This window comes from Podarcis bocagei (assembly GCF_964188305.1).
Source record: "Podarcis bocagei genome assembly, chromosome: 1".
NCBI lineage: Eukaryota > Metazoa > Chordata > Lepidosauria > Squamata > Lacertidae > Podarcis > Podarcis bocagei.
The window spans coordinates 29,798,189-29,814,281 of record NC_138125.1 but is presented as its reverse complement, the minus strand read 5'-3'; the positions used below and the strand labels follow the sequence as shown (position 1 = coordinate 29,814,281).

The 16,093-nt window shown below is 41.7% G+C and overlaps 1 protein-coding gene and 1 long non-coding RNA gene across 27 annotated transcripts in view; both read left to right on the top strand.

The window, feature by feature from the left end:
* Nucleotides 1-349, top strand: part of LOC308575988 — a 77,188-nt gene extending 76,839 nt beyond the window's left edge. The window contains exon 4 of the long non-coding RNA XR_014002994.1: nucleotides 101-349. This is a non-coding gene — a long non-coding RNA (uncharacterized lncRNA). The remainder of the gene's footprint in view (nucleotides 1-100) is intronic.
* Nucleotides 1-16,093, top strand: part of NRXN3 (neurexin 3) — a 1,270,857-nt gene that overhangs the window by 701,639 nt on the left and 553,125 nt on the right. The gene's annotated exons all lie outside the window — the stretch shown is intronic.

The following is a 16,093-nucleotide window of genomic DNA, read 5'->3' as shown; positions in this document are numbered from 1 at the left end:
ACACAGATACCTTTGCAGTGATACAATCTTTGTGTGATGGGTTTATTACACTCCAGAGCTTCAAGAGGTTAAGGTCATCCCCCTTCCTTTATTTAGTCAGGCCCAGCACCAGAAGGCAGTGTCACTGAGCAGCTGCCAGGACGCAGGGATGAGTCTCTTAACTACTTCAAATGAAAAGCACAATGTGTGAAGTGATGTGAAAGCTCTATCTATGTTTAATTTGCAGTAAGAAGGGGTTGGCCCCTAAAAAGGAAGGACCGGGGCCAAATAATGAAAGGGTGTAGTTGAAGGAATGACTAAGAAAAAGGCCCACTGATAAATATTTTCCCAGTGGGCAACAAAACCAGTCACTGGCCCTGTTTCCTATCCCTATATCCACCACTAAAGTACTGTTCAGATGCTCAAGGAAGGGGGTAGAGGGAACAGAGCAGCCACAAAGCCCAGCTCCACATACAGACTGGCTCCATTGAAAAGCTGAATGCACAAAGCTGGTATATGTGGGGGCATTGTGGTGAGCCTTGCTGATACAACACCATCCGTTGCTCACCTTTAGTCCCACACACATTCACTTGAATACCTGGGTTGTGCTCCTTCTGGCCATGAAATACATGTTATGGGGTGTTGGCATGGTCTTGCCACAACACTGAGTTTCCCATAGGCATTTGGCCTGATCCAAGAGGCCTCTTCATATCCTATTATGTTCTCAGCATTGGAACCCCATTCACTTGAATGTTGGAGTAACAGGACATGAGAAAGGGTTAATTTACTTCAGGACCATAAATCACCCCATGGATGAGCTAGTCGCAGGTGCAAGGTCAGCCAAGCCAGTTGCTATGGTAACAGCCCAGTGCCTTGACTATATCTGTGATTAATGCATGCCAGCTCAGTCAATCAGTCAGCTGGTTAGCCAGTCAGTGTTACTTGTCCAGTGTTATGTCTTGAATTGCTGAACTTACTTAGAGCAACAGAGGTACTTTATAATTGTTGTTGTTGTTGTTGTTTAGTCGTTTAGTCGTGTCCGTCTCTTCGTGACCCCATGGACCAGAGCACGCCAGGCACTCCTGTCCTCCACTGCCTCCCGCAGTTTGATCAAACTCATGCTGGTAGCTTCAAGAACACCATCCAACCATCTCATTCTCTGTCGTCCCCTTCTCCTTGTGCCCTCCATCTTTCCCAACATCAGGGTCTTTTCCAGGGAGTCTTCTCTTCTCATGAGGTGGCCAAAGTATTGAAGCCTCAGCTTCACGATCTGTCCTTCCAGTGAGCGCTCAGGGCTGATTTCCTTCAGAATGGAGAGGTTTGATCTCCTTGCAGTCCATGGGACTCTCAAGAGTCTCCTCCAGCACCATAATTCAAAAGCATCAATTCTTCGGCGATCAGCCTTCTTTATGGTCCAGCTCTCACTTCCATACATCACTACTGGGAAAACCATGGCTTTAACTATACGGACCTTTGTTGGCAAGGTGATGTCTCTGCTTTTTAAGATGTTGTCTAGGTTTGCCATCGCCTTTCTCCCAAGGAGCAGGCGTCTTTTAATTTCGTGACTGCTGTCACCATCTGCACTGATCATGGAGCCCAAGAAAGTAAAATCTCTCACTGCCTCCATTTCTTCCCCTTCTATTTGCCAGGAGGTGATGGGCCCAGTGGCCATGATCTTCGTTTTTTTGATGTTGAGCTTCAGACCATATTTTGCGCTCTCCTCTTTCACCCTCATTAAAAGGTTCTTTAATTCCTCTTCACTTTCTGCCATCAAGGTTGTGTCATCTGCATATCTGAGGTTGTTGATATTTCTTCCGGCAATCTTAATTCCGGCTTGGGATTCATCCAGCCCAGCCTTTCGCATGATGAATTCTGCATATAAGTTAAATAAGCAGGGAGACAATATACAGCCTTGCCGTACTCCTTTCCCAATTTGGAACCAATCAGTTGTTCCATATCCAGTTCTAACTGTAGCTTCTTGTCCCACATAGAGATTTCTCAGGAGACAGATGAGGTGATCAGGCACTCCCATTTCTTTAAGAAATTCAACAAAAGAGTGGCGAAAGCTGTACTGGGATGCAGTCTCAAAAATGATAGAATGATCTCGATACGAATCCAATTGTATATACAATTATAATTGTATGTATCTGTATATATCTGTATCTGCAGAAGCCTACAAGCTGTATATATCTACACCTAGAACTGTTTTACTTCGCTTTCGTGTGGTGAGTGGTACTGGGAGAAACTTCCACTGTGTGGGTGTCTCTTCTGAGATTCCCAACAGAGACCACCAAATACGACCCTGAGTAACATTCATATTTGTTCAGAATAATTTGAGGGGGTTAGTTGCCCAGAAAAGGCTGAGATAGACAAATGTATACATTGTATTGTTTACAAAATGTGCTTATTACCCATATGGGCTAAAGATTTAAACACCTCCTACGTGTTGAAATTTGTTCCTGAAAAGTAGTGCTGGCCAGAGAATTAGGACAGTTGCACACAGTTCTTATGAATGGATGTTCTCTGTAAAATTCAGCTAACAAAAGTGGAGCCTCTGATTGGGGCTGAGGATTTTAAAGATTTTAATACAGAATTTGCTTCCAGTCCTGGAGAACTTGGAGAGCTCCTTACAGTAATTTTATTTTAGATGTAGAAATTTTCTATAGATGATAACAACAAAAATAGCCTTATTTTTGTAGTTTTCAAAAAAGAAGAAATGTATCTTATTTTCTTTTTGTCAACTCCCCCTCCCTTTCCCACCACCTCTCCTGCTGAGAACTCTTCCTTAGCTGAGTTTCCAATGACTCAGGGAATGTGGGTTTCCAGCAGAAAGAATACAGAAATAGTTCAAACTAAAAGCTAATGAGGAAAATAAGCCAAAGTATCTCAAGTATTTTGTGGGGGGTTTTGCCTTTAAGATATGCAGGTACAAAATTGTTGAATGGAACCTTGTGGGATAAATATTTTTCTTGCCCTCTCTTAAAATACGGTAGTTGCACACTTATGCTATGTCTGCATTAGTGCTGTGCTGAAACCTGCCCTTCAATTTCTCAAAGTTTTTCTTCATCAACAAAATAGGGTGCTTCAGAATGTACTATACTTTCATTGAGTGCAGGAAAAAGTTTACCTTATTGTTTGAGTGCTTTTTGGTGGGAGAGATGTTGGAGGAATCTGTTGCAAATGGACTGTCAAGTAGATTTCCTTCGATCTGTCTGTTCAGTCCCCGTCATGGCATGGGCTCTTGCTATGAATGATTTGCCTTCATTCTCTAAAACTAAAGGCTTTATAGAAAGCATTAGGAAAATATACATAAATGGATATATAAATTGCTTTGCAATGCCTGTTATTTATGTATTCATTGAGGGTATCTCCACTGCTTTGCGGGCTATCTTTGGGAGAAGAAAAGGCTAAGGAGTAAACCCTACGCAAATGGGGAGTGGAGTTCCTAAGATAGTTGGATGGTACTTCGTGTGCCGCCTCCTGGCAACTCCTGCAGCCAAGGTCGAGAGGAGGGTCTTGTCATCTGGGCAGCCTAGCACCACCATACACACTGCCCAGGCTTGCACCCCAGAAAGGTTACTTCAGTGCGGCTAACACAGTGCTTTGACTTCACCCCCAGAGGTGCACTTCATTATCTCTCAAGACAGACAGATGCCAACAAGGACCTTATTGCTTCTTTTTTTCTTGAAGTGTTGCCTCTAGCAACTTAATCATTGCCAGAGGCAGCCCATATGTACTACAGTTCTAACCATGTCTACTCAGAGATAAGTCCTACTGAATTCAATGGGGCTTATTCCCATGTAAGTGGAGTTAATTTGCTCCCTACTGTGGAGTTTGAAAATGAATGGGAATTCATTTTCTTTTCCATGGCAAAAAATGATCTCTTTGTTACCTATGAAAGACTCTTTGACAAAGTAGGAGAACCATATGGATTTAACTGTTCATTTGTGACTAGTCATCCATCCCTTAAATGCTTATTTAAAATGTCAGTTTTAAAACCGTCTTTGCCCCACTCATACTCAAATCGCAATTGGATTTAAACCAGTGAAACACATCTTTCACTTTTAATGGTTTAAAGCTATCAAACACAAAACCATGTGTACGAAAAACAACTGAAACATAAATTAGCTTGAGCACTAAATTTAAGCAGACCCACAATAATGAAAAAAATCTGTATAAAATATTTATTTATGAAATAGGATTTTGCAATAATAAAGGTTAAGTGAGTGGGATAGGCTGCAATCCTGTCTGCATAAATTTGGTGAGACAGGCCACAATCCTAACCCCAGTCACCTGGAGGAAGCCCCATTGAATTCAGTGGGACTTACTTCTGAGCAGACATGGTTAGAAGTGGAGCCATAGATGACTTTGTGATGGGTCATTAGCCACTTCATTGACTTTGTATTTATGGTGTCACAAAACACTGTTGTGTTCGCTACAAAAGACTAACAGGCTCTCCCATTAACTGTGTAAGGAAATACACAGAGAAGGTAATGATTTGTAAATATCTGTTGATAGTGAGATATGTGCATCTATTGTGCACTATTGCGTTTAAAGAATCGTATATTTCTGCATCAGTGGACAACAAAATGGAAGGAAGTCTTGTGCAAAATAAATTAACTCCAGTGGAATGGAAAGTACCAGATTTATGTGTGACTGAATGGTGAAATAGATTGAGGCACATTCAGACATCCCTAGTCAGTAATGTGTGTGATTTTCTTCCCATTAAACATTTCTCCAGCAATATGCAGCCTCCCTGCTACCTGTTCTTGCTGAACTCAAAAGGCCCCATCCCTGGGTTTTATTTGCTTTGGGGGGGGGGGAGCAAAGGCACCCACGAAGGCTTCAGAGTGCAGATTCGTAGAGAAATGATTTGTAGAATGAAAGAACAGACACCCACAAACATCCCTTGGTCACTTTAAAAGTGAGCTAAGTGCAACAAAAACCTTGTTTATTGCCCATGAGAACTTCACATATCCCCCCCCTTTGATAAAAATTAAATGCAATTTCTTTTCTCATTAATTGATAGAGAATGATAAAATAAAAAAATGCAGGAGAAATGTTTGGTACCGCACTAATTTGAGTACCTCAACCTCACTAGAATAATAGTTGTTTATCCCATGCCAAAGTCAACCTGGGTTCCATCTAATCATACCGAGCTACAAAAAAACTTTAACACCCCCTGAAGGTACTTCAGATTTGGGAGAGGCTGTAGCTCAATTGTAGACCGAATGCATTGTATGCTAAGGGTCAATGGCATCTCGACCAAGTAGCAGGGAATAGGAAAGCCAGCACTGGGCTTGGTGCACAAATAGTCTGACTTGGTTTACGACAGCTTTGTATATTCACTATGGCAAGTGATTAGGGACATGGTGGCATAGATCAAACTGCCTATTGTTTGTGCCACACTTTTTTCACGTCCAATTTCATGAATGAAAATATTCAGGTCCATACTGAAAGACCAACAACAGTAGAGGGGGCCTCGCTGAGTTGAAGGCTTCAAAGTGGGTTTGGTCATAATGTCTATAATTCCACCTGCATAGGAAGTATTCCTTTCTGAGGGAACTCTTGCATGGTTTACAGGCTTGGCCATACTTAATGTGAATAGTAAACATTGTGTCACCAGATGGCGATTTTTAAATTTACAATGCTTTAAACTGAAATGCTTCTTTGATGTGTCCAGATCCAGCCTAGGTGTCAGTTTTGAGGAGATTTGTGTGCTGTGTGCCTAGGCCACTGTTGCCACACCTAGTTATGGTTCCAGAGTTTTCCCAGTCTGTCATTTTTTAGGTCTAGAGAAGGTAGAGGCTAGGCTGTGATTGCTAAGCAAAAACATTATATGACAATTCCTAGGTAGAACTCCAGAATTTAAGAATGGAAACCCTCATTGAAAAAGGTGTTTGCTTCCTGAAAATGCACTACTAACTGAAACAGTTCGGAACTTTATTTAAGAGACGATAGTTTCTCATCCTCTTACAACAACCCATGCAGGAATAAAGTGGCTCTCTCACAGTGGCTGAGGTGAACTTTCAGAGGTCTGGTTTAAGCACATTCCCACAGTAAGCCATGCTATCTGTGACTAGAAAAGGTCGGCTGTGTTTTTCCGTCAGGGAGATAAATTTGTAGTAAAGGTCAGAACGATTAAGACATTTTCAATTTGCCTTAGTCTGTCACATATTCTTAGTCTTTATTATGCTAAATATTTTATGAAATGCAATACCCGATTAGACAGCTAAAAAGAAGAAGTCAACAACAGCCAAGAAAGCAACCATTTTGTTTTGGTGTTTTAAAAAGAAGTTCTGCTATTATTGGTGTCAACCAATGTTAAAAATCTACGACATAACCCTTCATATAATAATTAAACAACCAATTTGCAGTGTGTACATTCTTCAGGTTGTGCTCATTATTCAGTTCTCCATAGGGCACCACATGTGTTTCCTATATCAGAACCTCACAATATCATAGTGTTCCTATGGTGTAGTGGTTAAGATCAGTGGACTCATAATCTGGTGAACCAGGTTCGTGTCTCCGTTCCTCCACATGCAGCTGCTGTGTGACCTTGGGCTAGTCACACTTCTCTGAAGTCTCTCAGCCTCACTCACCTCACAGAATGTTTGTTGGGGGGGAGGAAGGGAAAGGAGAATGTTAGCCGCTTTGAGACTCCTTTGGGTAGTGATAAAGCGGGATATCAAATCCAAACTCCTCCTCCTCCTCCTCTTCTTCTTCTCCCTTGCACTGCAGAAGAATTTGCAGCAGAACAATATTTTGAACTGTTGGTTTTGACAACCTTTTCCATGCCTTTGTTTCCCTTGTGCCACTTTCTCTAAACTCTTGCTTGGGATTCTGTTGCTTTGTTTTGGCAACAAATTATGTAATGTTTGGAGAGCTGTGAATGTTATAGAATGAATCATGGTCTCAAATTACCAATTTCTAAGAAACGGCTGATTCGTGTCTAAAACAAAGGCATGCCTCCAAACTCTAAATGATGGCTACAAAGTTGGAATGATATGGGTAGTAATTTAAGGAGTTTACAAATTAAAATATGTGTTGCTTGAAAATATGAGTTTAAGAAAATCCATATGTCACAAGAAAGCCAGAGAGGCCTACTAGCAAGAAATAAAACTGTCTTTTGTATATTTGGCCAGCACCTAGAGTTTTAAGAAAGTTGTTTCTGTATCATAAACTCATTTGCCTCTAATCTCCTCTGTAAGCATTTGCTTTGTCTTTTTTTACATCTTGAGTTTCTTGGATTGCTTGATGTTCTGGTAATTACTAATCTTCATGATAGCTAGGGATCATGTTCTCTCTTGTCTTGGCAACAAATTACAGAAAAGCATAAGAGCCCTGCCCTTCTAGTCAGTGTGGCGTAGTGGTTAAGAGCAGTGGACACGTAATCTGGTGAACCAGGTTTGCGTCTCCGCTCCTCCACATGCAGCTGCTGGGTGACCTTGGGCTAGTCACACTTCTCTGAAGTCTCTCAGCCTCACTCACCTCATAGAGTGTTTGTTGTGAGGGAGGAAGGGAAAGGAGATTGTTAGTTGCTTTGAGACTCCTTAGGGTAGTGATAAAGCAGGATATCAAATGCGAACTCTTCTTCTTCTTCTAGTCCAGCTTTCAGTTCTCATATAGGTCAACCAGATGTGTATGGAAAGCCTGCTAGCAGGGCACGAGCATAGCAGCTGATACTCATAAGTATACTGCCTCTCATGTTGGAGGTAAGTCATTTATAACTTTATCTTCCATGAATGCCCACTTGAAAGCCATCCAAGTTCTATCACTACATCTTGTGGCAGCTTGTGCCTTATTAACTAAACACTGTTTCTCTTGTCTGCCCTGAATCTTCTAAAATTCACGTTCCTTTCTCCACACCCTGCATAATTCTAAACAATTTGATCACGTCCTCCTTACCTTCCTTTTTTTCTATTTAAAAAGTCCCAAAAATTGGAACCTTTACTTATAGTGGAGTTGCTTTGTCCTCCTGATCATCTTGGTTCTCGATTTCTGCTGCTTTTACAGCTCTGTAACAAACTTTTTGAGATGCAGCAATTAGAACTCTACATGGTATTCCAAGTGGGTTCAGACCATAGATTCATATAAAGGCATTACGATTCTTCTTAATGGTGAGCCAGTGTGGTGTAGTGGTTAAGAGCGGTAGACTCCTAATCTGGGGAACCGGGTTCGCGTCTCCGCTCCTCCACATGCAGCTGCTGGGTGACCTTGGGCCAGTCACACTTCCTTGAAGTCTCTCAGCCCCACTCACCTCACAGAGTGTTTGTTGTGGGGGAGGAAGGGAAAGGAGATTGTTAGCCGCTTTGAGACTCCTGAAGGGGAGTGAAAGGCGGGATATCAAATCCAAACTCTTCTTCTTCTTCTTGATTGTGAAGAATCAAAGAGGAAGGCAGTGTAGGAATGGACTGATCAGCTTAATACTATCTCATTGTAGTTTCCATGGCATTCAGTCACAGGTCTTTTGCATCCTGTTTTGTGCAGATTTTATGAAAGAACGCAAGACGTCTACATTTAAATAGTATGCATTTCATATGCATTTTTAAATATAAAAGATGCAATTTTTTTTGGTATGCTGTTTGCATAATGGAACCACATTGCAAAATTCCAGATTGTGTTAGTCCACTGTGAATTCTTTCTCCATCCCTAAGGCACTGAAGGGTATTTTCAGTCTAGGAAGCAGGGTGAGCTCAGGCCACCAGCAGGTAGTTAAATGGGCTGAGAAAACATTTCATGAGTCAAGAATCCAGAAACAAGTGTGCAGTTGGGAGGAGGAGGTTGGAAAGCTCCATTGCACAGCCTGACTTCCACTTTGGATGCTACCCAATACCCGCAAGTATGAGAAATACACAGTGTTTGAATATTGTTTTGAGTATGACATTTTAACACTCCCATCCAAATTTGGATCATTTTACAATCTTTGCCATCACTTGGTTGTTTTGATCTTGCTAGGCTATAATATGAAATCTCATAAGGTGTTAGGTTTCAAAGACTGTCAGCTCACTACTGCATGTTATCTATCAAATGCTGCCAGATGAACTACACCATTACATACAAACCATCAAATATTGATTGAACGTGAATAAGGATCTGTGGTATTCCACAGTTTCTGGTCCTGGCTTTCAGTTAGTAAAACCAATGGCAATAATATGATGCCATTGCTACTTCCCCATAGCTTTGCTGCAGCCTCTCTTTTTCTATTCTGTTCTTTGGTTTTCACATTGAGATATATTCCTTTAATAGGAAAGTTCTTGGCTGAAAATAAAAGAATAATAGATCTTGTTTTATGTATATAATATATTTCCATCCGAGCAGCAGTTTGCGGTAGCGTGCAAGGTACAGACCTTTTAGAATAGCAGAGAAAACAATAGGATGGAGAATAAGGATACACATAAATTCATTACAATCAAGACCCACAACAGCCACTATCTACTGCATGGCTCCCATAACAATGGAGAAAGAGATACTTGCTGCAACACAGAGAGAGTGATAAGAGCTAATGAAAGGAGAAAATGAGCTTCATAAATATGGAGCTCTAGAGTTGATTGGAGAAAGCCTCTGGGGACAATCGGCCCCTTCACTCTCTAAAAGCAAAGACTTTAAAAGATGTGGAGGTGTCTGACTTATTAGACTAGAACATCCCCCCTCCCGCATCTTCTTATGAACCTCAGAGATCACACACACCATCCTGAAAACAGGCATTCATGCAGATAGTCTCAGCGCATCTGTGTGGGCACATGCATGCACCTAGATTTATAGGATTGAGGTATTAATCTCAGGCATAAGTAGCACTGCACAAATCCTGAAGTAGTTTTGCTATGCAAATGAATGCTCCAGGGGAACTCATCGACTGCAGTGCTGCCAAGTTTCATGGATGGATTTTCCTCTCTAGACTGACAGCTGTGGAAACAGACAAACTCTGTTTATCCACTCCAGAGGCATGAATCAGAACAGTTTGTGGCAGCATAAACTCCTTACACACCCTACCTAGGCTTAGCATCTCTCCCTACTTATTTTTGAAAAGCATGCCAATCGAATGAAATTGCTCCTCCATTGCTTGTCATTGTGGGTGAGCTGAGGGATGGGAAGGCAGACACAACCGGGAGGCAAAAAGCCAGTCCTACAATTAGGCAGAGTGAAGCAACTGCTTCAGATAGCTGGCTTAGGGTGTTATGAAGGGGGGGGGACATATAAAAGTTGTTGTTATTGGTTCTCTTTGTATTCAGTTTTTACTACCTGGGAAGGAGAGAAAGGCTAGTGGGATTTTCTGCCTCAAAATAACTTGACCAGCCTTGGGTACTCTCTTTTGTCATGACCTCTGGAGGGAGTACTATTTACTGCTCAGCTTCAGGTGGCAAAATGTCTTGGGTCAGCCCAGGTTGTGGCAATATATTTGGTGTCTACATATAATCTATCTAAGCACTGCCAAAGCTGATTGCCATAAGTAGAGAAGAAATGCTGTGAAATAATTATGAAAAGGTGCTGCTGAAAACAGTTGGGATGGTGGCCCCAGGGGACTCTTGTGGTCTGCTCTACCAAAACTTGCTGCTGGTTAGAATAAAATGAATTACAGATTGAGAAATTGAGAAAGTATACCTCAGAATATAAAATGGGTGAGTCAGTCAGCACAATGAGGAATTGACCCCTCTGTCAGCAAAGGATTTTGGGGTGGCGGGTCCTACAGCAGCCTGTTGATTTTCCATTTTCAGACAAATCACTTAAAATCGATTTTATGTATGTATAGCTGGGGGGTGGGGAGAGAACATGGAAATATGTGCAGGGCTCATTTTAAAAACAGAAAGTGGAAAAAGCCCAGCCTCCTTGCTTTATTATTTTTCTGTTATAGATTATTCTGTTTCTTTCTTCTTTTTCTTTCTTCTTCTTCTTTTTAACATTAAACACCTTTATTGAGATTTTCAAAATTTCTTCGCATTGTGATGCAGGAAAAACAAAAGACAGCCTTCCATATCAAAAAAGCAGAGTAGAAAAACACATAATATAACATGCCATTTCTGAGGGCTGTTAAAGGTAGAAATAAGTGGAACTGTGGTTTCGATGGAGACTGAAATGAATTCATTCTGTTTCTTCAAAACTGGAGTTGAATGTGACAGTCTAATGGATTCTGCAGTCTGCTCTGGGCACATTCAGAAAGCACTACCCACCTCAGCAAGCCTCCCACATGTGCTGTTAAGGCAGGGGTTAGAAACCTGTGGACATCCAGATGTTCTTGGACTCTGGCTCCCATCAGCCCCAACCAGCATAGCCAATGGGCAGGAATGATGGGAGCTGCAGTCCACTACCATCTGGAGGCACACAGGTTAGCCATCCCTGCTCCAGAAGCGGTTCTCCAGGTGCAGTGCAGCTACTTCACTAGCTTCCTGGCAGGTGGACCACTGTTGCTCACTAGGAGGAAGGCAGGGAGGAAAGATGCAGCAGGGAGGCTGGCACAGTGTGACTTGTCCTCTGTAAAGTGGGACACATGGACTTCTGAAGTAGACTATTCTTATCCTCACTGCATGGCTGTCCTCAAATATCCTTTCTTCACTGGCACAGTGATATGGTATCCTTGCTGAGTTTGAACCCAGAATTCACATGATTAACTGCTGCATAAGGCAAATGTAGTATAAATGTAGTATAAACACCAGCAACTGGGAAACACTGGTCTGCAAGCGCTCTAACTGGAAAACAACCTTTACCAGAGGTGTTGTGGGCTTTGAAGATGCTCAAACTCAAGGCAAAGGGGAGAAACCTGCTAAGAGGAAGGCACACTCGGCAAACCCTCACCTTGATCAACTTCTGCCCTGAAACCTATGTCCCTACTGTGGAAGGATGTGTGGATCCAGAATTGGCCTCCACAGTCACTTACAGACTCACTGTTAAGACCATATTCATGGAAGAAAATTTTACTCTATGAGTTATTGCCAAAGAAGAAGACGACTAGCTTCTGGATTACTGAGCCACACAGAATGAGTGTCGCAAGGGCCATCCTAAAAATATTCATTGATGGGCTGTCTTTTGAAAGGATGTGGTGCAACGGCCATCCTAAACAGGTTCTTTAAATCAGCATGGGGTGCAAAGTAATTAATGGTAGAATCGCATACCACAAGGAGGCTAATATCGCTCGTGATTAGGTCTCACTTAGGGCCAGTTCACACATGTGAGCTGTCCAATATTTTATCCATTGATCCCCACCACATTCAGAATCCCACTGAGAAATCTGAACCACGTAGCACAGCTCACAGAAGCCATTTTTGCTGTTGGAGGCTGGATCAAATGTGGATATTTTTTCTTGCATGCATAACTGGCCCTTTCTTTTCATGCAATATCAAAGGTTTGCATCCTGGTACTATACAAGCAAGCAGGCCGTGCTTAGTATGAGGATCCTGCTTATAAATATTTTGTCAAGAGTTAATGAATGATTTCATAGCTATTATAAGCATGTTGCAGAGCAGCATGTGTTACAGATGGCTGTAAGATACATCTGGAGAAGGTGTTAGATATTATTATAAACCATGGCTTGAAGCCGCCTCTTGGATTCTATAAACAGTTGATTAACTATTTTTTTAAAAAAATATCAGTTAATCATGTACTGTTTCTTTACCAGCTATTTTTAAATGAACCTTTTACCTAACATGAGTCTATCAAGCTAATCATGCTTTTCCTGTAACATTATCAGATGCTGATTGTTTAATGAGACTAGGTTTTTTGAGAGTGTGTTTGCTGATTTTGAGTGGCATTCAACTAAATAATTGCACTTGTGCGTGGATTACCCCTAGTGCAACGGAACTTTTGCCCATTTTCCCTCTCCCTCTGCACACCTTGCTCCATCCCCAAATCTGCTGTGAAGAGTTTTTTTGGGGTACCAGAACAGATTCGGATTGGGGGGGGGAGAGGGAGAGACACTGCACTGTGGAAAGAGAATTCCTTGCACTGGTGGAACTTTTGGCTTAACTCCTTATTGAATACAACCTATTATCTTGTATACTTTTCCAAATAATTGCCCAAGTTTACTGAGAAATTGTACAATTGTGTTTTTACATGAGTAGAATGTGTGCTTTTATTTTAAATGCATCTCTGGATTATTTGTGGGGCATAGGAATTCGTTCATTTCCCCCCCAAAAAATACAGTCCGGCCCCCCACAAGGTCTGAGGGACAGCGGACTGGCCCCCTGCTGAAAAGGTTTGCTGACCCTTGGGTTAGACTATAGTGAAAGTTTGTATGTGATTTCCTACCACCATCTGATCACCAACTGCCCGACTATCCGAGGGGTGCGCACACACTAATGCATTTATAATGGCATAATTTTTCATGGATTAGAGTCCTATTTGCCAGGTGCATGAAGGTTCCCCTGATTGCTGGCATAACGCATGGTTGAAGGGAGGATGGTAAACAGTGAGGTCATGGAGAAATGAAATGCAAAAAGTACAGGCAGTGGCGGTAACATTATTGGGGAGAGCTGCTGTCAGTGTAGATGCCTGCTCTAACTTCCAAAATAGGGTTGTTCCAAGATGAAGGCTGCATTTTAAGTCCCCCTTTTCCTTAGCTAAACAGTGCAGTTATCCATAGCACTTGAGGTCTTTGTCCTATTTTAGTAAAATGCTGCTTCTGGAATGTCACATACTTATGATGGATTGTAGCAAGCCTTTCTTTGTTTGGAGAGAGCTTAGCTAGTAATAATATCAGCCAGGATTGTCAAAAATAGGTACCCAGTGTTAGCCTCCTGAATCTATATTAAGGCATCTAAATAAGCAGCCTGAATTTCAAAAGCAATGAGCCTCCAGCCACTCTGCACAACTGCTAACAACTTTGGAAAAATCAGGCCATTTATTTATGTCCCTAAATATTGATTTGGGAGAATAACTTTGGAAACTATATTTGGAAATCATGGCCTACATATTTTTTTTTATATCAGATCCTTCCTACTGAGAAGCTTCCATGAAACCTCCAAATATAATAAAAAGAGACCGCTTACTTCTGGCATGCAGCAACCGCTGGGTTAGTATATGTTAACAGGTCAATTGCACACAACAGCAATGTAAACCAGACAATGAAAAGATACTGCTTTGTTTTAATCTAGAACTCTGATCTTCAAGGCTTCTGAATTGTGCAAACAGGTCACATCCGCACCTGCTTTGTTCCCAGGATTGGGGAAGTCGTGTACTTTAAATCCAGTACTTTTTTTTCTGGGGGGACACGGGAATACGCATACCCCTAAATATTTTGTGAATCTAAGCTTGGCCTCATTGAGAGGCAGTATTTCAATATGAGTAGGAAAATGAGAGTACCCCTAAACATTAGTTGATGTGGTGTGGCTGTGAAAGGAGGCTTCCTGCTACAGAAGTTCCCTTCCTTGCACATGGAAGGTGATGAAGCCAGTAACAGGAACATGGTAGACTGGGAGTGGTGGTCTGTCTCTGTTCTTCCCCTCACCGTGTGATGCTTGAATGCCAGAAGATGGTTTTGCTGACACTGAGATGGGGAAAACAATATTACTACCCTTAAGCTGTCATCTTAAATACATGTTAAGAGTGGGACATAAATGTTATATCTTTAATACATATATATCTGTCACATAAATAACATAGATGGAATCCAGAGAGAAAAGTCCTTTACTGAGGAAACTGAGCAAAACACAATGCATCGTTTGAGAAGAACTAAGCAAATAGGTTTTGTCTTTCATAGTTCAGGCCTCGTACATGGCTGGGAGACATACAACCAAACATACAGAGGGATATAATTTTTTTTTAAAAAAACTTACTTGGAACTACACAGACTACACAGCCAATCAGAGCATGTCCTACTTCAGCAAACATCATGCCACTCTGCCTGTTTGCTAAGCAACTCCTTAGCCACTTCTGTTCTTGACTAGTTTTCTTTAACACTAAGAGAATTAACCCTTAAGTTGCACACAAGATGATCCCAGCTGTTGTATTTCCAATAATATGCATATAGGGTATGCTTAGTCCTTTTTGGAGATCTCCTTATGAAGACCCACATGGGACCAATCGAGCTCAACACTGCCACAAGGTTCTTCCTATGACTACTTCTGTGCTTTCCCATTCTCAGCCCTGTTGCAAAAAAAATAAAATCAAAAACAGGTTGGTTCCCCTCCCCCCCCCTCCCCAGTGTGCTCTTAGCAATCTATATGGCTTGGTGAGTCATGTTGTGATGTCCTAGGACTTGAATAAGTCTTCCATTTAGATCACTGTCAGTCCTGAGGCTGCAGATAGGGATGGAGCATAGCAGAACCTCAGGGCATAGTGACAGCATTTAGATTGAACTCCGCAGGTTTGCCTACTCATAATTTACATGTTTGTTTGTCTGGGGGCAGGGAAGGATTGTCCCAGATCCCCTACCATCACCAGCCTAAGGCTCTGATGGGGCATCCTCTTAAATCAAGCTTGAAAGGAAATTGATTGGAAAGAAAATGCCATTAAGGGGAAAGAATTTATTCCCTTCTCTTTGACAGAAGGCAGAGTTTTGTCTATATTATGAAATAAATATTAGCCAGCTTGGTTGGTTTAAGAAGTGGAAGCCAGCCTTTCTCCTATGAAAGCTTTTGATCATTTTTTGAAATAAGTTCTTTCCCTACCTGTTTCAGATATTTGCTGTTTGCAAAGATTGGGTGCAGAGGCCTCTCATGCTCCCACATGCATGGATGGCCTGCGAAGATTCATGCAACCTTAACAGACCAGCAAATTGGACCTCCATAGCTCCTCAAGGGGCCTTCAGGGTTTTCCATCCACATACTTGAATTGCAATTCTATTGAAGCCCGCAAATCAAGGGAGGTTGTGGGATCAAAGTGTATGCTGCCAAATTCAGTTCACAAATATTTCCGGCACCTGGAGCTGAAAATAGACTCTGGCTTGTTTCTTGGGATAATGGAAAATCATGGGTAGCTTACAGACTGGTCACAATTACTTGTGCAGGAATTTAGAGTTTCTGTGCAATTTACTGCACTGGAACTGTGTGCAGAAATGCTCAGCATGTAATAACCTTTCAAATAATTTATAATTATTATTTAGTTTAATTTTAAGATTAGAGTCGCAAGGAAATGATTGCTTGGTCAAGGCCACCCAATATGTACACAGTTGAGCAGGTGTTTC